Here is a 26,182-nt window from a genome sequence, read left to right on the forward strand (position 1 = left end):
TTAACAGGGCGAAAGTTTTTTTTCCGTGGCTTCTTTGTCTTCACCCGGTATGTCTGGAGGTCAGAAACGACGAAACCTCCCTCTTTGTTAGAGATACAAACCTTAAGGTTCTTCCGGCAAAGTTCTAGTACAGTCTAACGGGATCCCACCTCAGGCCTGGCGTTGGCCTTTTCCTGAGAAATGTAGTCTAGGTTTTCGCTGATGATTCGTGGCGCCTCTTCCGTCGGAGCTTTTCCCGCAATGCGCCGAACGCTTGCCACCTTGTCGACACTGTCCAGCCGAGGCTGAACTGCGTGTTTTGGGCCATTTTCTAAGGCCTGTCTTTATTTGGAAATGATTGGGACTTCCCCCAAGGTTAGTACGGGGATCTTGCCTTGGTTGAAAGGTGTGTTCTTCGGTCCACCCTGCTTGAGGGCAGGGATATATCTTCTTGTGCAGAGGAGCTCCGTTGAGTACGTGTCCAATGCTAAATGCAGTTGAAAGGCGCTGAAAGACGGGGACTTGACCCCCCAGAAAATCAGCCAGCAAGCGTACTTGCCGCCAAATTTCCAATTGCTACCTTCGTGACCCTTTTCCCATGGCCAGGAGACGGGTTGATCAGACCGAAAAGCTGCCTGACGTCATTTGTCCACAGCTTCTTTACGCTGCACGATAGCAATCTTGCCCTGCAGGTAATGTCTGCAATCAAGAGCGTCAGAGTAGAAGGTGGGGCTTGGAGAAGAGAGAAGAAAAGAGGCGTGCCCAGCAAACAAGAAAGGTACTGCAAAACGGCATTCCTCTAGACCAGTTTGGTATGAATCCATCTTTGAGCCAGCATCAAATTTGCAACGCTTCAACATAGAGACACATGGAACATGCAACACACAGCTGACTAACAACTTTAATGAAAAAGCGCGAAAGGCGCAAAAATATATACAGTGGGTAAAGGCGGGGAGAAGGATGGAGAGAGGCAAAGCGCATGGCAAAAAAGCCCGCACCAAATTCCAATATAGCAACAAACCTAGGAAAAGATGACGGAACAGCCGTCAATGGGAGCGCGAAACCAGTGAGCGTCGACAAACTGAGGCGGCGTTGCAAATCTGTGCGCACGAGGGCTGGGAACCAACAGATAACTGAAATGAAAATCGGTCCTTAGAGCAGTCACAACATAGGATCTAGGCCACAGAACAGACAATGAAAGAACAAAAGCCGTGTCATAAAAGAAACACAAAAAACTGTATGAATAAATGAATGAAAAGATACAGCGCCTACAAAACACGCCGAAACAAACCTACAAGTTTAAACTTGAAGATAGACATGAGGCTGCAAAAATTGTGAGAACCTTCCTCGTCTTCACGTGAAACGAGAGTCGAGTTAAAAATTGTAAATGCCAATGGTAACATGGCTAAACAGGGCTAAAAAGGCTAAAATGTGATGTGGGAGATAGAAACATAAAAACGATGGCGAACAGGATGGGGCGAATAATTTGGGCGGTTCGTGGGACAGGGCAAGCATCATGGAGGTACGCTTTTTCTTTCGTTGACAGTGCAATTGACGCAGTGCTTACGCAGTCCTTTTTATGCGAAGCATACTCTAGCCGCACAACCGAGCTCTTCCTTGCTGCGCCGCGCGCGGTCGCATAGCTACCACTTGACCTACATCGGCGCACCACGTGATATGACGTCACAACAGCTGTGAAAGCTGGGGCTCAACTCGTGCGCTCGCTTGCGGACGCGCAGCCTCCGCCGGCGGCCTAACTCCCGCTCCTACCGCTAGGAGATACTGACGTCACGCAATTGTATAAAAGGCGACGCACTCGTTGAGTCAGCTGAGCAGCGAAATGTCGGCCAGGGAGAGGGGGCTCGTCAGACCGCAAAGCGCAAGTTACAAAGAGCCACGGAAACGGGAGAAGAACGAGGAGTACGGCTTGCCAAGCGACGTATGCTTCGCATCCTAGGCTTAACCATAAGCTAAGCCAGGCCATTTTTCTTTCTTATCGATTGCAACAGCTTCTATGATCTCTCTGGCCAGCCTATCTTTTTCTCTTCCGAGGATGGAGATGTTTTCCCCGTTGGCCGTTGATTGGTGCTTAGGATGGCGGCAATGAAGAGCCAGGAAACCTGATTTGGCACTTGCTCCTAATGAATTTGCGTGTTCTCTAGCTCTTTCATTGACGCACCTGCCTGTCTGCCCAATATAACATTTATCGCATGGGACAGGGACATGGTATATTACACCTTCGTCGCAATCTGCAAATCTTGTTTAGTGGTTTACTGCGCAGCTCATCCTTCGCTCTTCGTTGTTGATTTGCGGCACATTCTGTATGCTTTGTTGGGCGCAGAGCAAACCACCTTGACAGCTTGTTTTGCGGCGATCTTTTTGAGGATTAAAGGAGGGAAGGAAACGAAGAAGGATTCCCCAGGAAGACGCAGGGGAACGCCGTAGACTAGCTCAGCAGAAGAGCTACCGAGGTGAGCCTTCACTGCCGAGAGAATGCCCAAGAGGATGAGGGAAAGGTTGTCGGACCAGCGTTCCCTGGGCTGATAAGTGGTAAGGGCAGCCTTCAGTTGTCGATGCAGACGTTCCAACATGCTATTGGCCGAAGGATGGTAGGCGGTTGTATGGATGTGGCGAACGCTCGGAATTTTGGAAAGAGCAGTAAACAGGGCCGATTGAAACTGGCGGCCGCAGTCGGTGGGGACAACAGACGGGCAGCCGAAACGAGAGGCCCAGACGGCCATGAAGGCCGAAGCAACTGTCTCGGCTGTAGCGTCAGCAATGGGCAACGACTCGGGCCAGCGGGTGAAACTGTCCACACACGTGAGCATATAAGAGGCTCCACGTGATAGCCGGAGTGGACCAACAATGGCTATGTGATCGTGGGAAAATCGTGTGTCAGGCGGCCGAAAACGAGAGGCAGGCGTGACGGTATACCGGTGAACTTTGACGCGCTGGCAGTGAAGGCCGGTTCGTGCCCTGTGGCGGACGTCGGCATTGATGCTTGGCCAAAGGAAACGAGATGTGATCAGCTTCTGCGTAGCAGAAATACCAGGGTGGCTCAGGCGGTGCAGTTTTTCAAAAATGGCCCGACGGAAAGCCAAAGGTACGTAGGGGCGCAAGACGCCAGTGGATGTCTCAACGTAAAGAACTGGAAGGAAAACGGCAGTGGACATTCGGCGAAGGACAGGGACGTGGATGAGGAGCGAAGACGATGCTGCTCTGGATCATCCCGCTGTGGAGCCGCTTGCTCCTTCATGTCCACTGTTGATTCAGACGGCATGGCACTAACACGAGAAAGGGCATCAGCAGCAGCATTCTCCGGGCCATGGACGTGACGGAGATCCACTCTAAACTCGAAGATAAAACACCGTTGGCGGATCTCGCGTGCAGCGTAGGTGTTGGGGTGGAAGGCAAACGCCAAGGGCTTCGGGTTCGTGATGACGTGATGAGACTTGGCCCTGCAGGAAGTGGCGAAAGTGCTTGATGGTGAGGCACACAGCGAGTAATTCTCGACCGAAGGTCCTGTATTTTGTCTCGGGTGGCTTCATCTTTTGGGAGAAAAAACCGAGGGGATGCCAACTAGAGACGTGTTGCTCGAGAACTGTGCCGCGGCAGTGCTCGAGGCGTCGGTGACGAGGCGCAGTGGAGCATCAGGAACTGGATGTATGAGCAAAGTGGCGTCTGCGAACGCCTCCTTGGCAGCAGTAAATGCAGCGGCAGCGTCCTCAGTCCACTTAAGTGGCGCAGCAGAATCCTTTTGCGTAGCCAAGAGAACAGTCAGAGGATTCAAAAAAGAGGCGCACTTCGGGAGAAAGCGGCGATGAAAGTTCAAGAGGCCCAAGTATTCTCTGAGCTTTTTGAGTGATGTGGGGGCGGGAAAATCTTGAATGGCTTTTACTTGGCTGTCGAGAGGCCGATTGCCTTGTGGAGTGAAAAGGTTGCCGAGGAACTCTATTGTAGCTACGCCAAAGAGGAACTTGTTCAGGTTGATGACGAGCCCGTATTATCCAGTCGGCGGAAGAGGGCGCGCAGATGAGGTTCATGCTCAGTACGGGATGAACTCTCTACGAGGAGATCATCGATGTAAGCGAACACGAAGTCGAGGCCTCGCGTAACCTCGTTGATAGCTTGCTGAAAAGTCTGTACGGCGTTCCACAAGCCAAAAGGCCTGTCCGAGAAGCGCGAAAGCACCTTGTAAATTTTGCCAAAGCTACTACCACTAAATTTTCCTTGCGCTACAAAAACTTGTGCATCGGTTCTAAACGCTATGCATTCGACGAGTCATAACAATCAGTAGATGAATTCTCATAGCATACGACTTGTCGCGCTACTAATCTTCCTTGTAAAAGCAGTTGCGGTAAACTGCCAAATCTTTCTTTTTCTATTATCTTTACCAACATACGTAGTTTCCTCTCAAAGCGTGAACATTTGTAATCTTGTTTCATCATCTGCCAGCAATATACTCGTATTAACAGAAACGTGGCTAACAGACGACGTCACCGATACGGAAGTTTTAGCTGATTTACCGAATTTTAACGTTTTTGCAAGGACCGAGAGGGCTCACGAGGAGGAGGTTTTCTTTTTGCCACTAACGAACTGTTGCCTTATTCTCTTAACATCCAATCGGAGCTTGAAATACTATGGGTAATCTGTCGTTCTGTACCACAAATCGTCATACTAGACGTCTGCTACAGACCCCCCTCCAGTAGTCCAATCTTTTCTTCACAGTTAAACGATAGTCTAAATCAAATAAGTGGCAAATATCACAACGCGCGCATTCTTCTTTTTGGTGATTTTAATTACCCATCCATCGACTGGCTGAACCTAACACCAACAGGCAACACCGAAATGACGAACTTTGTTGAGTTTGTTTGAATTTCAATCGCACCCAGTTAGTAACTGAACCCACACGCGTCAGACATGAATAATCCAACATCTTGGACATTATTCTAACTAATCACCCAGAAACTTTATCATCGCTTACTTACCTCCGCAGAAACTAGTGACCACAAAGTTTTACACGCTACTTTCACAGTCATCCCGGATTCGCGCCAAATATTTCATAAATTCGCCTTTATACAGAGGGAATTACGAAGAAATTAATAATCACTTGATGGCGTTCTTTCCAAACGTTTATACGTGTTTCGATGATCGCCCACTTGAGGAAAACTGGCTTACTTTCAAAACTAAAATCGCCGAACTCACCTGGAAGTTCATTCCCACCATCACATTTCGTGACAGTCACAACACACCGTAGTTTTCAAAGCTCTTGATAGCAGAAGAAAACAAAGAGACATTTCCGTGCAGCAAAATGCCACCCGAGCGCATGCGCCTGGAACAAACATTACGCAGCCGAATCCACATACCTGCAATCTATCCGTAATGCCGAACGTGCATTTTTCCAAACTGACCTGCCCAAGATCCTAACAAATAACCCGACGAAGTTCTGGAATGTACTAAATCCTCAACAGGCTGCGGTCAACACACTAGCTCACCCACTCGGCGAGATGACTAGTGGCATTGAATGTGCAAATCTTTTAACACCGCTTTCTCATCTGTATTCACGCACGAAACTGATATGCCACTTTCTACCGCAACTGCCAACCCGAGTTTGCATATGCGTTCAATCATGCTTTCTGTGCACGGCATTATATGTATTATTGAAAACATCAAGATATCATCTTCTGCGGGTGCTGATGAAATCACCCCAAGTTCCTCACAAATACTGGCCATACTTCCGCAGCGTATCTATCAAAACTTATTGCACAATCAGTTTTCAAGGTAGCATACCCAGCGATTGGAAGTTGGGGAAGGTTGTTACGGCCTTCAAATCAGGTAATAAAGAATCACCCCTTAACTACCGCCCCATCTCTTTAGCAAGTGTGCTATGTGAAATTATGGAACATGTCTATTATTCCCACATAATGGATTTTCTTGAATCTATTATTTTTTTTTCATCCTGCTCAACATGGCTTCCGTAGGAACCTATCCTGCGATACACAATTCGCTATTTTCATTCATGAAATGCATGTGAACCTTGACTTCGCGAAAGCTTTTGACAATGTACCTCAGAAACGCTTGCTACTAAAACTTTCATGGTTAAACCTTCATCCTTACATACTACAGTGGATATGCGAATTCCTGGCTAACCGCAACCAGTATGTTTACGTTAATAATCAAGCTTCTAGTTCTCTTCCCGTAACATCAGGTGTCCCGCAAGGATCAGTCCTTGGCCTGCTATTTATCTTTAATATACATTAATGACCTACCAACACATGTCTCTGGGACGTCTGTGTTTTTGCCAATGACTGTGTCATCTATCGCACAATCAATAACGCCTCTGATCAGTTGCCCTCCAGAATGACTTAATCAGCATACAGGACTGGTGTGACCCCAATAAATGTTAACTGTGTTTTTGCCAATGTCTGTGTCATCTATCGCACAATCAATATCGCCTCTGATCAGTTGCCCTCCAGAATGACTTAATCAGCATACAGGACTGGTGTGACCCCAATAAATGTTAACTGTGTTTTTGCCAATGACTGTGTCATCTATCGCACAATCAATAACGCCTCTGATCAGTTGCCCTCCAGAATGACTTAATCTGCATACAGGACTGGTGTGACCCCAATAAATGTAAACTGATGTCATTTAACCGAAAACGTAATCCTCTCGTCTTCTCGTATAAAATCTCGCACGTCATGGTAGAATTAACTCAGACTTATATATACCTCGGCGTATTATTGTCCAATAATCTAACCTGGAACGTGCATGTGACAAAAGTCCTATCATCCGCTAACAGAAGCCTTGGATTCTCAAAACGACATCTACGCCCTGCGCCACAAAACGTAAAATTACTTGCCTACAAATCACATGTCCGTTCTAAATTAGAATACGCCTCTGCTATTTGGAGCCAAAACCAAAATTATCTAACAAATTTCCTAGAATCAGTACAAAGTCCAGCCACAGGATTCATACAATGTTAGTATATCATCAATAAAAGCAGAGGCAGGCTTAACTTCTCTAGCTTGTAGACTTCGTATTACTAGTATGTGCTTGTTGCATAAATTTTATTACATTTCACTTTGTCATCCGCCCTACATCAACCCGCCGACACGCATTTCCTCCCGCATTGGTCTTCCCCTTCAAGTTGCCCGGCCTCGTACGCGCAATACCACATTTGCATCATCATTCTTTCCACGCTCAGCCAGGGATTGGAACAGCCTTCCGCACGACGTCGCCGCAATCACCTGTCCATCAACATTTGTGAATTGTTTAGCTACTATATTTAACAGCGAATAACTTATGTACCTTACGTGTTTTCTTTGTTTATTAAATTTGATTTATGCATGTAACCCTCCAATTATGTAACACCCCCCATCCCGGGGGTCTTTAAGGTAATAAAGTGAAGTGAAGTGAAAGAGGCCGAACGGTGGGGTAATGGACTGTAGCAAAATGGTGGTTTGAGCTAGTTGGTACATATTCACAATTTCACCAGCGCTGCGACTAGGAACAAGAACAGAGAAGGAACACAAGGACAAGCGCTACTAACAACTGTTAGTAGCGCTTGTCCTTGTCTTCCTTCTCTGTTCTTGTTCCTAGTCGCAGCGCTGGTGAAATTGTGAAATTGTGGGGTAATGGCCGTCTTCGGAATATTAGCGGGCTCCACAGGAATTTGTTGATAAGCCTTCACTAAGTCAATTTTAGAGTGCACCCAGCCAGATTTGATGTGAAGTCCTGTATGTGCGCTGGATAGCGCTCTGGTAAAGTGTGAGCGTTGAGGGCACGGTAATCTCCACATAGTCTCCAGTCGACCGGATCTTTTTTTGGCACCATGTGAAGTGGCGATGCCCAGTTGCTGGAAGAAGGTCGTACTATGCCGAGTTCCAGCATGTGTTCGAACTGGCGGCGAGCGATTGGAAGGCGTTCTCCCGACAAACAGCGAGGGCGAGCAAACAACGGAGGTCCCGAAGTCACGATGTGGTGAGTGATCGAGTGCTTCACCAGTGACTCTCTGGTATGTGGCTCTGTGAGGTTGGGAAAATCAGCCAGAACTTTCCCATACGGCGAAACAGGGACGAGAGCGCGAAGCCCCGTCGCCGCAGTGGTGGAGAGTACGCCGTTGACGAAGAGGTGCGTGCTGAGGTCTATGAGGCAATGAGCTTGCATGTCGATGGATAGGTTGAAGAAACTGTGGAAGTCCGCGCCGAGAACAGCTTGCGAGACGTCAGCGATAATAAAGATCCAGCGAAACGTGCTTCGCAATCCGAGGTTAAGTGTCAGGGACCGTGGGCCGTACGTGCGAATGGGAGAGTTGATGATCGCTTAAAGCGGGCAGGTCTGTTCGTTGCGATGGCGATCTGCCCAAGAGGCCGCTACGACGCTGACTTGAGCACTCGTGTCGACAAGGAAACGAGTGCCAGTAATCTTGTCCGAGACGTCAAAGAGGCGGCATGTCCGTCCACCTGCACCACTTGCCGCAGTCAGTGGCCGAATCGCAGCGTTTCCCGACCAGGAGCACGGGTGTGTGCACTTGCGGGCAGAGCTGCCGAAAATACGGTGGTACCAGCAGACAGCCGTTTGCGAGGTGGCTGGCCGCGCGTCGAATGGTTGGGATTCCGGGGAGCGGCGGCGTGGCCTGAACCTCGGCGGAGAACGGCGCGGCAAAGACGCGAGTACATCGAGCCGCCTGGCAAGAGCATCAAGTCGACATTCGATGCTGGCTAGCTGGGAGTCTGCGGCAGTAGTTGGAGGCGGAGTGGCCACAGAGCTGACGTTGGGGAGCCGTGAGTAGCCCGCAACATGGTCAGCGAGTTCAGCCAGGTTGTCCAATGAAAGATCTCCCGCAGCTGCGAGGATGGGGACCATGTGTTGGGGAAGACGCTGAAGGAACAACTCACACAGAAGTGGGTCGTGCTGAGCAGCGGAGTCTCCAAGAAGCTGGCGCATGCGACGGAAGGGCTGCGAAGGGCAGCTGCAAGCTCTGTAGCGTTGAGGAGCTCTTCGAATTTTCTGCGCTCGGACGCTGACTTGCGGTCGATGATAGCAACCTTCAACGTGTCGAAGGGTCGAGCCGAGTCCGCCGAGCTGATGACGTCCGCTAAGTCCTCTGCGACGTGAGGAGGCAAGGGCGACACGAGGTAGAGGAACTTTATCTTCTGGCTGGTGATACGCCGCAGCTGGAAATGCGCCTCAACTGCAGGAGCCTGGCGCGGAGGGGGTTATTGGGCCAAAATGATGGCAGGTTGACTGGCTGGAACGCGGCCACCGAAGCACCAAGAGGATGAGCGTTCTGGGGCATGTCGCCACCGGTAGGCACGGTGGAAGACCCAGCGGAATCCATAGAGGAGGATGGGGTTGCATGTTAGGAGCCGGGTCGCCAAATCTGTCGGAGCTAAGGCGAGGAAGAACCAGCTGGGACAGCATTGAGGTTCGAACTGTATTTGCGCTGCTCGCTCTGCGGCGGCCTAGCCCAACTTCCTCTTGTCCGGCGCCGCGTGCCATGGCCTGCAAGCCGAGCGCGGCGCAAGGGGCGCTACAGATTCATACCAACTGGCCCAGAGGAATGGAATTTTGCTCTAAGGGTGTCTGGGAGTGCCGCGCTAAAGTGCGCGAAAAGGTGGCACCTTAAGAGAAGCTGAATAATGCGTCATGTTCAATGGATCACGAACACTGCTGTATCTGTGCTGGAATCGTCGGTTGCTGCTTGACACGAGACGCCAGAAGCCATCGGCAGCTGCGACTGCGATAGTGTGTCTTCATTCATGTGACGCGAGTATAAAAGCGAAGTACGATAATAAAGTGAGGCTTCTTTCGTCAACTGGGGCCGTATTACGGAACTTTCAATTAGCAAAGTTGTCAAAAACTTGTCAAAAAGGTGTCAAGTAGCCTCGCTCCTATTAGTCGGTCGTGGCCGGAGTCCATCTTCCTTTTTTGCGTCATGGGTGGCTACAGATTACGTCACGGATCTGGCAGAAGTGGTGACGTTGCACACCTAATTATGCAGGCGCTAACTGACAGTTTTTTGTGACAGGCTTGAGGCGGTCAATTTGACCGTTGCGTTTTTGACAAAAAATGGCGGTGGTGTACGCGGCCACACGACTGATGCGGCTGCGCCGGCACGAGCCACGGCGAAGGAGAGCGCACGAAGACACGTTTCATTATGCTTGACTTTACGAACAAGCTGTTTCGACGCCTTTTCGACTGGAGAAGCAGACTGTGGAGTGGCTATGCGGCGATGTCGCCGATGAACTGGGAGGAAATTTGCTTGCGAGCGCGCTGTCGGTGCGGTGGCGGGTGCTGTGTGCACTGCGGTTCTTTGCTACGGGCGGCTTTCAAGCTGCCGTTGGTTACGAGGCGCACGTCGGCATCGCAAAACCGATGTTAAGAAAATGCGTGCGGTTGGTTTTGGAGGCAATATGCAAAGTTAGCGCGCAGAAAGGGTGGGTTCCCGTGGTCACCTCTGTGCCACAGAAAACCCACTATTGCTGGCAAAGCCCTTTAGTTTTCCCAGCAAATCGCACTTCGTGGTCTTCTTCTGTTTCCCAAGGGAAAAAAAAGAGACAACCACACATAACATACTGCAACACCTCACCTTTTGGTATTTTTGTCATTGATCGAAAGAGCCGAAAAACACAAACTTCAACAAGTTGTCTTCGTCGATTTCGTACCAAGTGCTTCTTGCAAGTTCGCTCGGTAGGCACGTGGCCTTCACTGCATTCGCTCAAATTTTTCTGCGCACTTAGGTCAACCGCACAGTAGCTTGATATCAGACGCCGCGTAAAAAAACAATAACCCGGCGTGGAATCGGCTGCTTTCGTGCAAAGCGGCTTGGCGTGTTACCGCCATCAGAGCATGCCCGCGGCAGATAAAGTTACCCACCAGCAAATTTAAAAGTACATCTTTGAACGGTTTTTGTCTTGATTAATATTTTCGCACGTTCAACACAATGTTTTGGAAAAATGAAATGTTAGTTATTTTGATCGGGGCGTATTTCTTGTCTTTTTACAAAAATTTAGCAGACGGCCCCTCGCCGTGCATATAAGGGCTCACGGGGCGCCACCCTGCTGCAATTAGCTGATTCCTCTTTGCGTCAAGCGGTGACGTCTCATCGTTTCGTCATTTTGACATCACTGTCAATAACTGTTCACTGAATTTGTGACAGCTAGTTGCGTAACGGCCTCTGGGAACACGGTGTCAGCACTGCTTCCTCGGAAAGCGCTCACGCCCGAGTTCGGCTACTTTCCCAGCCTAACACGACATCCTGTCGGAAGGTCAAGAATATTCCCACTGAGCGAGGGATCTTCCATCAATGATGTCGGAGACGCCTTCAGTGCGGCTGGATGGGCTCCAACAACCGCCACCGCTGGACTTCGACTGCACGTCAGAGTAGCCGGAGGGGATAGAACGTTTCGAGGACTACCGATATGCAACAGGACTCAACGAATGCTCCGGGAAGGCTCAGGCACGTACGCTGTTGTACACAATGTGGAGGCAAGCTCGTGAAATATTCAGGATGTTTGCGCTATCCGACGAAGACGCGAAGAAATATGTGACCACACAAAAAAATTTGGACGGGCACTTTGTAAAGGAGAGCTACATCGAGTACAAAAGCGCCTGTTTTCACTGACGTACACAAATGCCAGGTGTGGAGATAGAGCAGTTTGTCACTGCGCTACGTGGCTTGGTGGACCGCCGCGACTTCGGTGAACTCAAAAATATGGGTGACTCGAGACAGACTGGTTGTCGGGCTCCACGACGCAAAGCTCTCAGAAGTTTTACAAATGAATTCGCAGATTACGTTGGCGAAGGCGCGCCTAAAGAAAAACCTACAACAGCAGCAAAGTACTCTACGAAGACAACACAGCCAGCAGTCATCGTAACTTTGTGATGAACCCGCCGCATGGGTGATGAACGCCGGAAGGGTGATGTCCTTTCTGCAGTGGCGACGTCCACCCCAGGATGGTGTGTCCAGCCAGAGCTGCGAAGTGTCTCCACTGTGGCAAGAAGGCACATTTCGCGAAGGCCTGCTTGAAGAAAGAGACTGCTTCCGCTGTACGAAACGTACGCTTTTCCGCTGTTGATCCCTCAGGGGTAAATACTAGGCCCGTTACTGGTCTTAATATTCAGTAAAGATCTACCCGTTGCACTAAATCAAACAAAATGTTTGTTGTATGCGGATAATACAACCATTTACACTTCCGTAAAATCTGTCACCACACTTCGGCATAAACTTACCTAAGACCTAAATAATATTAGCCAGTCCTGCAACAACATCAGGCTGCAAATGAACCCCCCCCCCTCCCAGAAAAAAAGTAAACAACTTTCATGCAATTTCACTCTCTTCTCACAATCGCAAATATACCGCCATCACTAACTCTCAGTAACCATGCCCTGCCCATTTCCAAAACTTTCAGATTCCTGGGCATCACTTCAGATAAGTACTTGAAGTTTCATCTCCATGTTCAATCACTCGTAAGGTTTCATTCGGCATTCATGTCATAATCAAAACACGTGCATATTTTCAACCGCACTGCATACATTCATTATAATATGCCTATGTCCGCATTGGCCTTAGTTACTGTTTATCCTGCTGGGGAAATACATATTTCACACACATCGAATGACTTCACTGCTTTCAAAATGAAGCCATCAGGCTCATGTGATTCAGTTGATTCCAAGCACACTCTGTACCAGTTTATCATAGCTTGCGCATACTCCACTTGAACAATTGTTCACCGTTAAATTATTCATTATTATGTACAAGGTAATTAATCATCACTCTCATTATTGCTGGCTTTACTGATCAGTTTATAAATACTAATCCTCCTAGGTTTCATCAGCGTAATAATCTTCTTTTGCCTAAAGTGCGAACTAGTTATGGAAAATTTACTACAATATTTGCCGACATTTCCTGTTGGAATAAATTAACATGGGAAATTAAAGCGTCGTTTCCTGTTCCCTCATTTCATCATTGCATTAAAGAGTGTTTAATTCATTTGCTGCGTAGTTCACATGTTTAAACAGTAGTAACCCTTGTTTAAAGCTTCCATTCCTTTACAATATGTTTCAAAGTTTTTACTGTATGCACTTTTTCTTCTGTTCTTCACACATAATATTGTTTCCATCGCTTTTTTTGTAGGTTGTATCTTTACGCTAACTACTTGATAGCTCTGTTACATGTTCAACACCCGTGATGAGGAGCAGACAGGTTCGCGGCAGAACGACGTTTATTGTCCTATGCTTAGGGGTTCGTGGCTCGGACTGAACAGCGACTGCTCGGAGGCGATACTTGGCTGTTAACCGTTCTGCGGCACATGCAAACTTCGTAGAGTGCCTTAGCAGCAGCGCGTACAGGCACCCCACTTCGTCCCCTCTCAGTTGCTGACCGCCGTAATTAGAGTCCGGCTTGAAACCTCTCCGGTGGATGCCGATCTTGAGTGGGATAGTCTTGTCGCTGATGCTTGAGTTACTTGAAGCGTGACCGGAGCACTCGTGGACAGTGGTGACCTGGGAGGTGCACGTGCGCTGCCACTTGCACAAAAGCCAGGAACTCAATGGCATCAGCTAGTGGTTCCATTAACAGGAGGGGCGCCATGAGCGGGACTTTGCAGCAGCTGGTCCTTGTGACGACGCCAAGTGAAGGCGCCCCTAGATGTTTCTGCACGAACTTAGAGGTGGGTGGGTCTTGTTTGGGTAACAATAGAAGCAGCGACGCACTTAGGCTTTCCCGAGTAATTACGAGTCAATATTGTCTCACCCACAACGAAAAGACGCTCGCGACACTTTCGAGTTATTTCCTGATTGAACTGTTTGTGGGCTGTTCTCTCCCTCACTGAAGGCTTCGCATCATCTAGACGACTGCGCAAGCGACGCCCAAAAATAATGCGGCTGGTGATTGCTGGGTGGTTGCATGAGGTGAATTGCGATAAGACAGCAAAAATTCTTGCCGCTTTACGTGCAGTGTCTCGCCTGCGCAGTCTTTAACAGATAGAGTTCATCAAGGTTAGAACAAAGCGTTCTGCGAGGCCACTCGAACTTGGGTGATACGGAGCTCTGATGACGCGACGTGAGCCTATTCCCTGCACAAAGCGCTTGAAGTACTGGGAAGTGAACTGCGGACCATTATCAGAAACAATTGTTTGCAGAAAACCGAAACGAGAGAAAAGCTCTGTCCGACAACGAATCGTGCTTTGAGTGGTTGTGGACCACAATTCAAAAAGTTCTGGCCACTTTCAATGCGCATCTGCCACTACTAGGAGCATTATCTGCTGAAAAGAACCAGCAAAGTCAATGGAGACGTCGGCCACGAACACGGGTGCAGCGGTGCGTTCACTGAAGCGTTACGTTGCTCCCGACAACTGACGCAACTTCTAATGCTGCGTTCCAGGTCCGTCTCAAGGGATGGCCACCACACGTAACTTCGCGCTAGTTCTGCGTACGATGCCGGGATGACCATCGTGAAGTTCATCCAGAAGCAAACATCGCAGTTTTCCAGGGACAACCACCCTTGTGCCAAGCATGACGCACGCAGCCTTCGTACACGGTTAGCTCGTTCGGCCTGTGAAAGCAAGGTTTCAAATTTTCGTCAGGGACAGACGCAGGCCAGCCGACACTCGTGAAAATCTTCACTTCACAGAGAATCCGCTCACTACTCGTGGCGCGCGCGATGTCGCGGCTAGAAACAGGCAGAGACTCTAAACGTAAAGAGTAAAATGCTTCTTCAGTGTCCCGATTTTCGTCTTCAAGACAAAATAGCGGCAGACGTGAGCAGAAATTTGCTTTTGCCTTCTCGCTCGATTTCTCGAAGATAACATTGTATGAGTATTCCGAGAACGTCACGGCCCACCGCTGCAAGCGAGCAGCTGCGATCGATGGAATTCCAGTTGACGAGGCGCAAGATTTTCTGTAGCGGCTTACGGTCCGTGGGCAACGTGAACGAGCGACCGGATATATAGAAGTAAAATTCGTTGACTGCCAAAATTATAGCTAGCACTTCTTTTTGAGCTGACTATAGTTCCTCTCTGTTTCAGATAACGTTCGCGAACCGCAAGTGACTGGCTGGGCACCTCCATCAAAAACGTGAAAAAGAACCGCACCAATACCATACTGTGACGCGTCGCACGCCAGCTCGTTTCCTTTCGGGGTCGTAGTGTGCGAGCGTAGGTAGTGACGCCAGCAAAGCTTTAACATTACTAGAAGCTTCTAGACAACGCGAGTACCAGTTCCACCTATGTTTTCGTGCAGTAGTGTCTAAAATAGTTGAGCAATCGTTGCCAAGTGGGGAACAAGCTTGCCGTAATAATTCACGACATGCAAGAAAGACTGCAGCTGTCTCTTTGTCTGTGGTTCCGGAGCATAAATTAATGCGTCTAATTTATCCAATGACGGCGAGACGCCGTCAGCACTAATTTTGTGGACCATATAGCGAAGATCCTTCTTTAAAAATCAGCATTTATCTTATGTCACTCTGACGCCACACTGTAGAAGACTCTATAATGCAGCCTCGAGGTTTGCTAAATGGCCTTCCGTCTCCTTCATGACGAGAATGTCGTCGAGGTCGCGGCAAAGGCCCTTTAAGCTTTTCAGCATTGTTTCCATGACCTTCTGGAAAATACCTGGTGCGGATAAAATTCAAAATGGTAGCCGGTTGACAGGAACAATCCCTTGTGCGTATTAAATGTTCATTATTGTTTCGCCGATTCTGGCACGGCCACTTGCAGATAGGCTTGGTTTGGGTCGGCATTTGAAAAATGTATGCCTCTAGAAAGTCGTCGACCTTAGTCAAGGGACACCATGTGATATCAAGAGAAGGATTTACCGTAGTTCTAAAATGGCTGCAAAGGCGCATGCCTCCATCTTTCTTGATTACAGGTTCCACAGGAATTGCATAGTTTGATGTGGGGACTGGTGTCATAATTCCATTTTTTTCATCTTTCACAGCTTGGACACGAGAGATTTTTTGCAAAGTGAATGTAACGTCTCTTGCATTCAGAAATTTAGGTTCGCGATCCGGTTTCAAGTATAGTTCTCCACTTTCGCCTGTAATAGTGCCCAACCCATCTTTTGCCGAGAGTGGCGTGAAGCCACTCCCAGCCCATCAGTGGAGGAAACGCCTGGTCGACAACGTAGATAAGAAGGCTCGCCGTGTTTGCGACGTGTCGCACGTTCACCCTCAAGACGCCTCGTGGCTGTACCAGGGCTCTTGTGTACGTGTGAAGCTTGATCGTAGTTGATTTGAGACTAGCCGTTGGGACAAGTTTGCGATATTGTTTAAAAGACATAACCGATGCAGCGGCACCAGTGTCTAGCTCCATGCTGACAGCGACATCGTTCACGGTCATCTGTACCATTATAGGTTCAATTTTTCATGAAGACACGCCCTTTAAAGCCACTGTTGCTGGCTGCTCGTTAACCTTAAGCGTTTTCACCTTGTCCTTGGCTGGCCGTTTCTTATGTGACGTACCGCCAGCGCTACGGCGGACACTTTTAATGTTCCCCTTGCGGCTACACGTATAGCACTTGCTGCCTATGCGGGGATACCGTCGCCTTGAGCGCTTCTGCGAGCCCCAGCGGAAACACACCTTGTGCCTGGTATCCGATGCAACCTGTACGTCATGGACAGAAGTAACCACTGGGACATAAATGCGAGCTTCAGCAGGGCTTTTTGTGGCTGCTTCCATGGCCACCACGCACTCCACTGCTGTCTGAAACGTGAGCTTGCCATCTTCCATGAACACCACGCGCTGCATTGACTCTCTAAGCAGATCGCATGCGAAGCCTATTCGGGAGAGCTTCCCAAGCTCGGTGGCGTAATCAGAAATAGACTCGCATTCGTGCTGTGGTCGCTTCTGGAGCTCAAAGATCACCGAAGGCTTGGGAGACAGGTGCTCCGGAGGGTCTTCTTCAGAACCTCCATGCTTTTGCTAGACGGCAACTCCGGGGCTACCAACTATTTCAGAGGACCGCAGGTACTAGGACCTATGAAAATCAAAAATGCGTGCACCTTGTCAGTTTCAGGAACCCGGATGACGATCACGAACGATGCTAACCTTCCTTCGTATACCGCCCAGTCACTGGCTGAGGTATCCAAAGGTTATCTTTGTTCCAGTTGCCCAGCGAACTGCGTCGAAGTTACGCTGACTGTTACGCTGCGGCAGCTCCGTTCATGGTAACAGTCAACGTGTCAGCAGCACTCTTCAAAACGCCAAATTTCAGCAGAGTTGAATGCAGGAAGCACTTGCCTTCCATGACGATGTACGATGCTTCGTAATCCCATCCTCGTCGGCAGTTGTTACGCGTCCGACAGCAGTGACAAGGAGCAGACAGGTTCCCGGCAGAACGACGTTTATCGTCCCATGATTATGGGTTCCTGGCTTGGACGGAACAGCGACAGCTCGGAGGCGATGCTCTGCTTTTCACCGTTCGGTGGCACATGCGCACTTCGCAGAGTGACTTATCAGCGGCGCGCACAGGCTTGACTAGCTCCGCCAGCTTGCGTCCCCTGGCTTTCTGGAAGTGATAGCCCCAGTATAGGCGGGGCGTGCTGAAATCCCCAACGATCTCCAGGGATTCTTCGTGAGCCAATTTGAGTGCGCGATAGACAATTTCTCTGAATATAACGCGGGGCTTACGCGCTGGGGGGGGGGGGGGGGCGTATACCCTGAGTACAATTATTGAGAGGTCGCGGCACCTGCGAGGCAGAACCCTGATCATCGTGTATTCCTGCTGAGTCTCTACGTCATGATCGACCTTGATCGCCTTATGCCCCAGGATGCCGGTCGAGGTCCCCCTCACTGAAACGAGCTATACCCAGAGGATTTTGCATCATTACCGGGCTCCTGCAGAGCAAGAAGCGCCGGCGTGTAACCTAGAGATTGCAGGCAGAGCTGGAGGTGTGACCGTTTTTTCCAGGCTCTGAATCCCCTGCCGTTCCATTGAATACTCTCGAATTGTTCTAATTTGTTAGCTGTCGTTGAAAGTCTGCTAGCCTATTAATGTGTTTTTATGGTGCTGGGTACCCACTCCGTCCGGGGGCCAACGCTGCGGCCATCAGGGAGGAACCGCTTGTTCCGCGGCTTGGCAGGGAGTTGTTTCAAGCTTTAGCTGCGAAAGCATTTAGAAAATTCTTTCCAGCAGAAAGCATTTTTTATATGAGAGCTGACCCAGGGCTGCACTGCCTTAAGGACAGAGTCATTCACCTGGGCCTCAATGTCGGGATATATTTTATCAAATGCAGACCTGAGCATATCCTGAAAGGACTGAGGACCACAATCATGATTTTGTTCGGGAGGGCTGCCACCCACTCCTCCATCTGCTCGGCTTTACGCTCCAGGGCCTCCAAGCGTTCAGCGTCAACGGAGGGCGAATCGACCACCATGCCTATGGTCCGCCGCGAGATGCTAGTGAGGCAAGATGATACGGAGGATCCGTCATCGCTATCATCTGGCTCAGCGTTCTGCATGTGCTTCGATGGCCCGGCCTGCTTGGTTTCCCTGGATTTTATGAGCGATGATTATGTTTTGGTTTCTGAGCTTTTCTACGTGCCACTGTACGGCGGATGCGGTAGGAGAACGAAGGGAGAGGACCCAGAGGCTGCCCCACTCCAACTGCTCACCTGAGTTTGACCTTGTGCGAGGGCGGGAAGTCCCCGGCTTTGAAGACCGGCGGCCTTGTCTGGTTCCCGAACTTTACAGACTTGGGCGGCTGCTCGGACTGAGCCTTCTTTGGTGCGGGGTTGGGTGCCGGAGCCTGCTTGGACCCGGCCTTAGGCGTCGTGGTCTGCTTTGGGGTTGGTAGAGGTGCCGGCTTGATGACCTTGCTGTACCTGCCCGCGCAGCCCACCGGACACTGTGGAATGACTACCTCCGCAGATGAGGCAGCACGGGGAACACTGATGTTCAACTCGGCCAGCGTCAGCAGGAGCAACAAACTGAGCCTCGCAGCGTTCACAGCGTCCAGGACTACGTTCGCGGGCAGGCGCCGGCCCGATGCCCCACCCTGGCACTGCGATGGTAGGCAAAGATCGTCGCCTTGTACAAGCGGACAGGGAGCCGCTCGTAACTATAGAGCACGGTACGCGGCACCCTTGTCGCCACAAAGGTGATCACCGCACAGACACCACTTTGGAGTCTTCGTTGAGCTTGCGCTTCACTGTTTCACACATCTGCTCCGGGGAGATGGTAATGACGCCCTTGTAAAAGTCTCCGGAGAGCTTAGGGTGGCCCCTCAACAGTAGCTTGCGGCCTTCGACAGGCAGCATGATGTCCTGGAGCAGCTTCTCCGCAGCTTGGACAGATTGTAGTGCACGCGCAAGGACGTTTTGATTCCACACGGGCCCATACCTGAAGTCCCGCACTTTCCTCGTCCCAGAGGATGCTGCGATTGGCAGCGCTGTCTTGACCTGGAACTAAGCGTGCCTTCAGGTCTGTGGTGTCTCGTGGCTTCAGCATCACGATAATGTCTTTCCCGATGTGGGGCGTGTGCCGCGGCCGCCACCGGGGTGGTAATGAAAATTTTTATTCTATGATAGAGAGTTTGCAGGCCAAATTCCCTTCACATAGATAGAGTCCTTAGTCAGACCATGCTAGACAAAGCCACTACTCGCGCCCATTGAACTACAGACCTTTCAGATTTCATCCCCGAGCAGTTTAGCAGGGCTGCCTGCCGTGCCTCTCGGGAAGGGGAAGGGTGTGGGGGAAAGGAAGGATTCTTCTGACAGGCACAAAACATGTGTAAGTTATCGGACACTTCCCCATAATGAGGGCAGCGCCCATCTATTTTAGGGTCAAAATGTTTTGCTACTGCAGGACAAAAAATGTGTTGGCTTTCAGGCACCTCAGAGTTCGCTCATCGGCTTTACTCGTGCCCTTATTAGGGACCGGGAAAAGCCGATACCGTTCGTATTAGTATTCCAGAATTTCTCTGAGCCGCAGAAGCGGTTGCCTAATCTCTGAGCCTGAGGAGCATGGATGACGTGTTCGGTGGCTATGCGCTCGGGCGCTGTTTGGCTTGTTGCAAGACTGCGTGCGGCGCGTTCTCACCCGGCGCATGCGCAAAGCGGTCTGCCTCCTATTGCTTGGCGGCGTCCGCGTCGTCTTCCGCCCGCGCCATACGCGAACCACATCTAGATGGTAGTCTTCCTCGGTAGGAAGGGGCTCGTCAATTTGCGCAGTTTCCATGTTTACGAACATTAGGGAGGTTGGATGGTAGCCGGTGACTTGGCCTCGGACCGCTACAGCCAGAGAATCTCCGAACGCGGCCGGCGCAGGTCTTTCCACCGTTAGGCTTAGCGCCGCAGCGCTTGGTAAGTCTTCAAGACACCGAAAATAATAAGAATAACAATCCTTTATTTGTGTCAAATAGAGGATACACGACACTGGAAGCCGGCCGTAAAAGCTGTCATGTAAGACAGCTTGACAGAGCCGCTGGCCCCATACACTGAACAGCGTCACAGCGTCGCTGCGGCATTTTTTTTTCTCACAAGGGGAAAAGAGTACAATATATGTTCAAAATTGGAAATTCGCTGTCCTAAAGTACATGTAACTGACATGAATATATTGAAATTGGGCAAGAGGAGACGTTTACAAAATTACAATTTTTCTGATGCAATAGAGAACCAAGAAGACATTCACAGTGGCGCGGCAGTCGACAAAAGGAACAATGACAAATGCAGTTTCAGTTATCCAGCAGAAATAATAATAATACAGTGATGAAATAAATATACAGTGAGGAAATAAAGCAGCCTAGAATGCTTTAAAATGCTGTTGAAGTGAGTTGAATGTCATATCTTCAAGGTCTCAGTGTTCTTGACGATAGGCTTATATGTAACCATGTAAACAATAGTGCCTATAAACCATAGGTCGTTTTGTAAGCTCTCACTTTCCAGGGCTCAGTGTTACGTGTATGGCGGGCAGTAGTGTTTTCTTTCAAGTTGTCTAATTTTTGTAAAAATCAGTTCGTTTTTATTTTTTAGTTTTTAAATGGTTTGCTAAAATACGGTTGGACTATTTGGTAACCGGTATAACACTGTGTTTGTCAAAATGAAAGGCGCGGCGTGTGAAAATAAAAAGGCAAACATTCTATTATTGTAAGCAACCTCTTCTGCAACTTGTGAAGCCTTAGCAAATTTCCGTATGTTGTGGTAGACCAGATTAAATGGCAGTATTTGAACTGGAGTAAAACAATGAATTATAAATCAACATGATAATTTTGTGGGGAAGTATGTGACAATATAGGCATATTAAACCAATTAGTTTTGGAAGCTTAACTGCCAGGTTATTCACATGGGCATCCCATGACATATTTTCTAGAAAAATATTGCCTAGTGTCTTAACACTGGACATATTTTCAATGGTTATTCCATTAAATGAGATATATTTGTAGACTGATGTGCGTTTTGTTTTATTCCCATTAATCACGGGACTGTTCATTCGTCTATTTTTGCTAAAGTGAGATTTGTGCCTTGGATAAGGTCAATAAGACATCTTTTGCCTCCCGGTAATATGCTGGTATCGTATGCGTACATGATAAATTTAGCAGTCGTACCAATGTTAACGATGTCGTTCACGTATAAATTAAGTAAAAAAGGTCCTAAGTTGCTTACTTGTGGGACGCCTGATGACATGGGCATAGGATCAGAGCAATGGTCCTTTATAATAAAAATTTGTCTTCGATAATGAAGTAGTATCGCACAAGAGATGCGGCATTGCCACGAAAGCCATAGCATTCAAGTTTTAAGAGCGTTAGCTCTTGTCACGTTTGGCGATTTCTTGGGTTCTCCTACCACCCCCTTCCTCGTGAAATTTCTTAGTCTGAGGAATTAAAGATGGCGGCTCCCATAGTAAATCGATATAGCAACCCAATTGATTGATTAGTGACGTCATTATTATATCGAATTGGTGATTGATTGTTATTGTTACTGATTTTGTGACGTCATTATTAACTAGTCACGTTTGTACGTTTAATCGCTTATAACTCAATAATTAATGAGGTCATCATAAATCGAATTGAATATTTGGGATCCTCTCGATACGTAGAACACGTTAGACATCAGTATTAACTAATGACGTTAATAGTTAGTTATGGCTAGGATTAAACTTAATTGCTTATAATTGATTACCCGCTATTGACATATTCGTAACCGACACGATGAGTAGAACATCTTAGACACCAATACTGCCTAATTAGTTTAATATTTATTTATGGACAGGCTTAACATGGCGGCCGTGCCGTCAGCATTCGGCAGCTCACAATTTCGTACCTCATGGCGAACAAGCACATACCGCCTTGAAGCAATGAAAAATGGCCCTCCAAAAAGTCGAAAAACGTTTTGGGCCCAAATTGGTCAAAGATATTCGGCCTCAAGGCGGTAAGATGCCGATCGCCGTGAGGTATGAAAAATTAGTCTAATCACGTGGTAATACATCGCATCTAGATGATAGATTGCGGCACCAAACAGCTTACACTCGTTACTTAAACGTCTTCCAGACAGTGGAGGAATATTTTTAAGTAGAAGAGAGTGATTAATGCAGTCGAGGGCTTTTGACAGGTAGATAATTATGCATAGCACAAGTTTGCCTTCACCAAAATGCTTGAGTATGTATTCTTCTCGTGCTAGCAAAGCGGCATGAGTACCCAGACCCTTAGGAAAACCATGCTGACGCTCAGTTAGCAGATAATTTTTTTGTTCAAATACCGGTAGCCATGTTAAAATAATTTTTTCAAAAACCTTTGAAAAAACAGAAAGTATTGATACAGGTGGATAATTTCCCAAGTCGTTCTTATCACCTTTTTTAAAAAGAGCAGTGACGCGCGCTGTCTGCATCCAACGAGGAAAGGTACCTTGATTTAAAAAGCTATTATAGATGTTCGCAATGCACGGAGATATAAGATCGGCTACATATTTTATAGGCTTTATTTGAATAACGACAATATCCTTGGCGGTGCGTTTCCTTAGGCCAAGAATTGTGCTACTTATTTCCCCTTCATTCACTGGATAAAGAAATATGGAACTAGATCTGTAAGGCATGTACTTAAGATTATTGTTCGGCTCCCTGTTGCGTGCAATGTTAAAAAATCTGTATCTGCAAGTACTATGTCCTTTAATACAATGCCATTTATTTTCAAATTATTTATTTTTCGTTTCAACATTGCGGTTTAGTAAAGATTGATGTCTTTTCCATGTTACATCCGAAAAATAAATTTAAGAATGAAAGGTATTATAGTGCTCGCGGTGTAGGCTTGTGCCTTAAGAGCGAAGGAACGAGCAGCTGACTCGGATCTAGGCAAGAATAGAACAGCCAGCCGTTCTTTATTTTATTTACCGCACGGGCACGCTTTGGCCGTTCTCTAGGCGCAGCCAAAGGAGGGCGCTACTGGGCCTCGCCTTTTTATATCTGTGTACAAACGATTCCGAATTTTCTTTAAATACCGGAAAAGTTCTGGATCGTTGGTATTTATAAATTCACCATACAGGTCAGTCTTGTTTAGTATTCGACCAAACAGCTCAAAGGAAATCCGTGGATTACGTATTTTCCTTTTTTTTTTAACGCACTTGAATGGAAAACTAGCCTCAATTCAGTCGACCTTGGAAATTGTGGAGTCAACGGATGCCGCTTTGGTTGCCGCAGACGATGCTGTCAGGCTTGCTTGGGGAAAAGTGTATGGTCCGCAAATAACAGCGATCATTGACAGAGCCGACACGGCTTGCGACCGCTCGCACTGCCGACCAGCCGCGTCCCCGCGCCGCTCGGCGTCTCTAAGAGGCCTCTCAGAACAGCCCATCCGTTGCCCGAGGAGATCATGAACGGGCTGCAGTGACGCCGCTTCATAAATTGGTCGTTCTGCGTCTCCGTTTGACTGGGATTTTAATCTCGAATATCGGGACCCCTCAACCACGCTGTGAGGAAAGAGGAAGTTTGGAGTGAAAGACAAAATAGAGAAAGAGATGCCGAAATGGAGGTCTGTGTCTCAATTTACCCGCCCTCGGACAAGCAATTGGTAAAGGCGCAGGATTGCGTCTGGCGAAGATTGCAGACAAGATCGTTGTTCAATTCATACGTATTAAGCAAAATCTCCCCAAACATTCACCCGGAACGCAGATGGTGTCAGGAACTGGCAACATATGACCACATATTATGGAGCTATAGCATGGCGCAGCCACCGGCGCATATTATGCATGACCCATTTCCCGAGCAGTGGGAGGCCGTGTTGGCCAGCTCGGACCCTGTCGTCCAGGCCAGGGCCGTAGAGTGGGCCACCCAGGTCGACGTCAACCATGGGTTGATGGTTATCTAGCACGAACCCCGGGCAGGGACGAATTTTTTTTTAACGGCAAAGTTTCTTAGAAATCTGCACGCCTTTCCTCCGTAGCCGTATGGATGCACTTGGGTGGATGCCAAAGAGTAATTACTTTCTTATTGCAAATCTCTCCACCTTGCGGGATTCTCCTAACCATTTGACCGCCTCTGTGCTTGTCCAGAAGGGTGAAGAGCTGGGCGAGTCGGTATATGATTGTAGAAAGAAAAGCAGTGCAAAGGTTGGAGACACAGTACAGGAACACCGGACGAACAGGAACACAGGACGACGACTTTATTCCTCGCGTGTACGTCCAAAAAAGGACCATTTGTATTAGGTGTGTGGCGCTAATCTTAACCCACATCTTCCTGCCTAGGTTTCACACGTTACTGAAAGAAAAAATGGGCGTAAATCATGTGACAAGGGTGTCACGGTATGTTAATTTTTAGTACTTTTGAATGTTTTACATGATGACAATCTGCAGGATGTGGCGGCTAGCGTTTCAATTGTTTTATTTCGTGCTCTGCTCTTTGACTTTTGCCCAATAATTAACGGACTGTATCCTGCCGGGTCGTGCAGGCCAGAGCACGTGATGCGCAATGCGCTGCCCACGAACGCGCACGAACTAATCACTGCCTGTATAAGCGTTGACAATAACTCCTGAGGCGTCTTTTCCGCTCCCGGATCCATCAGTGGCTGTCTCGCTTCGTTATGAATAAGCCTGTCCGTGGCTGATACACGGTGTCAGAAGAGGGGTGAGCTGACGTCGATAGACGGACAATGCTAAACTGCGCTTAGCCGATTCAGTATACCCCACCAGGTCTGCCCCATTTTGGAAAATATCTACCTGTCGGACTAATTACGGTCGACAAATGTTGCATGATCTGTTACCACCTATGTTAAATGACTATAGAAATCCGGGGTATCAACATTTCTAAACTGCAATTTTCTGATCTCATCGCCATTTCCATCCGTTGAATCTTACTCTATTATTTTGTGTACTATGTGATATGCGCCAAATTGATGCAGTGTGATGTAGTTTATTTTGATAAGTTGAAAGTTTGTACCACTTGCTACGGTTTCATTTCTATTGTATATTTTTCTTTATACTGGCTGAGCCCGCTGCGTTCTTGAACATTGCATTTTGTGCTGTTCTCGCTGCTGCCAATGCCTGATAAGCGGGGCCAAGGACAACTCAAGCCGTGCTTCAATGTCTTTTCCCTTGGCTCCTTTTTTCACTCTATAGTGAGAAATAAAGAAGAATGAATGAATGAGTGACTGCAGGCAGCGAGACGCAAGATGAACGCAGCTACGACGTTTCGCCCGTACCAGCAATCATAGAATTACTGAAGCCATCGGATCATATTCGTCTAACCGGAAACGTGCAGAAGAACTGGGAGCTGTTCAAGCAAAAGTTCGAACGGTACTTACAAGCAACGGCTTTTTCTTCGCCTGTTAATACACCACTAAGTTCTGCAGCTTGTGCCAGACAAAGAGTTGGTGCTGGATGACAAGCTGTCAAGGACCCCACTTGCCGAGAGGGAAAATATCACTGGTTTCGTCGACATTAAAATCCCCGCCGTCGCTGTCCTGTGGACCTTGGTAAGCGAAGGAACGAAGCAACTCTCGGCAAAAGAGACCTTTCATGACCCGGAGCTGCATTCGGTGACAGAAAGCCTATCCTCCAACAAAGAGGTAGAAGGTGAACTGAAACCATTGGCCTCGGAACTTTCAGTGGTTGACGGAATTCCGCTGAAAGGCACCAGAGTAGTTCTCTCAAAGAAGCTGCGGCCAGAAATTCCCCGATGGGTTCACAAAGGCCATCTGGGCCTAAACAAGTGCGAAGCTAGGTCCAGGCGTTTCCTCTTCTGGCCTGCTTTAAACGGCGACATTGAAGGCATCGTAC

General features: G+C 48.4%; 1 protein-coding gene and 1 pseudogene across 1 annotated transcript in view; one reads left to right on the top strand and one right to left on the bottom strand.

Annotated features, from left to right (window-relative positions):
* LOC144096771 (chitinase-3-like protein 1) overlaps positions 1 to 26,182 on the top strand; it is a 1,054,958-nt gene that overhangs the window by 731,572 nt on the left and 297,204 nt on the right. The gene's annotated exons all lie outside the window — the stretch shown is intronic.
* On the bottom strand, positions 621 to 8,928 carry LOC144096902 (uncharacterized; annotated as a pseudogene).

This window comes from Amblyomma americanum, chromosome 7, assembly GCF_052857255.1.
Source record: "Amblyomma americanum isolate KBUSLIRL-KWMA chromosome 7, ASM5285725v1, whole genome shotgun sequence".
In the NCBI taxonomy this organism is placed as follows: Eukaryota; Metazoa; Arthropoda; class Arachnida; order Ixodida; family Ixodidae; genus Amblyomma; species Amblyomma americanum.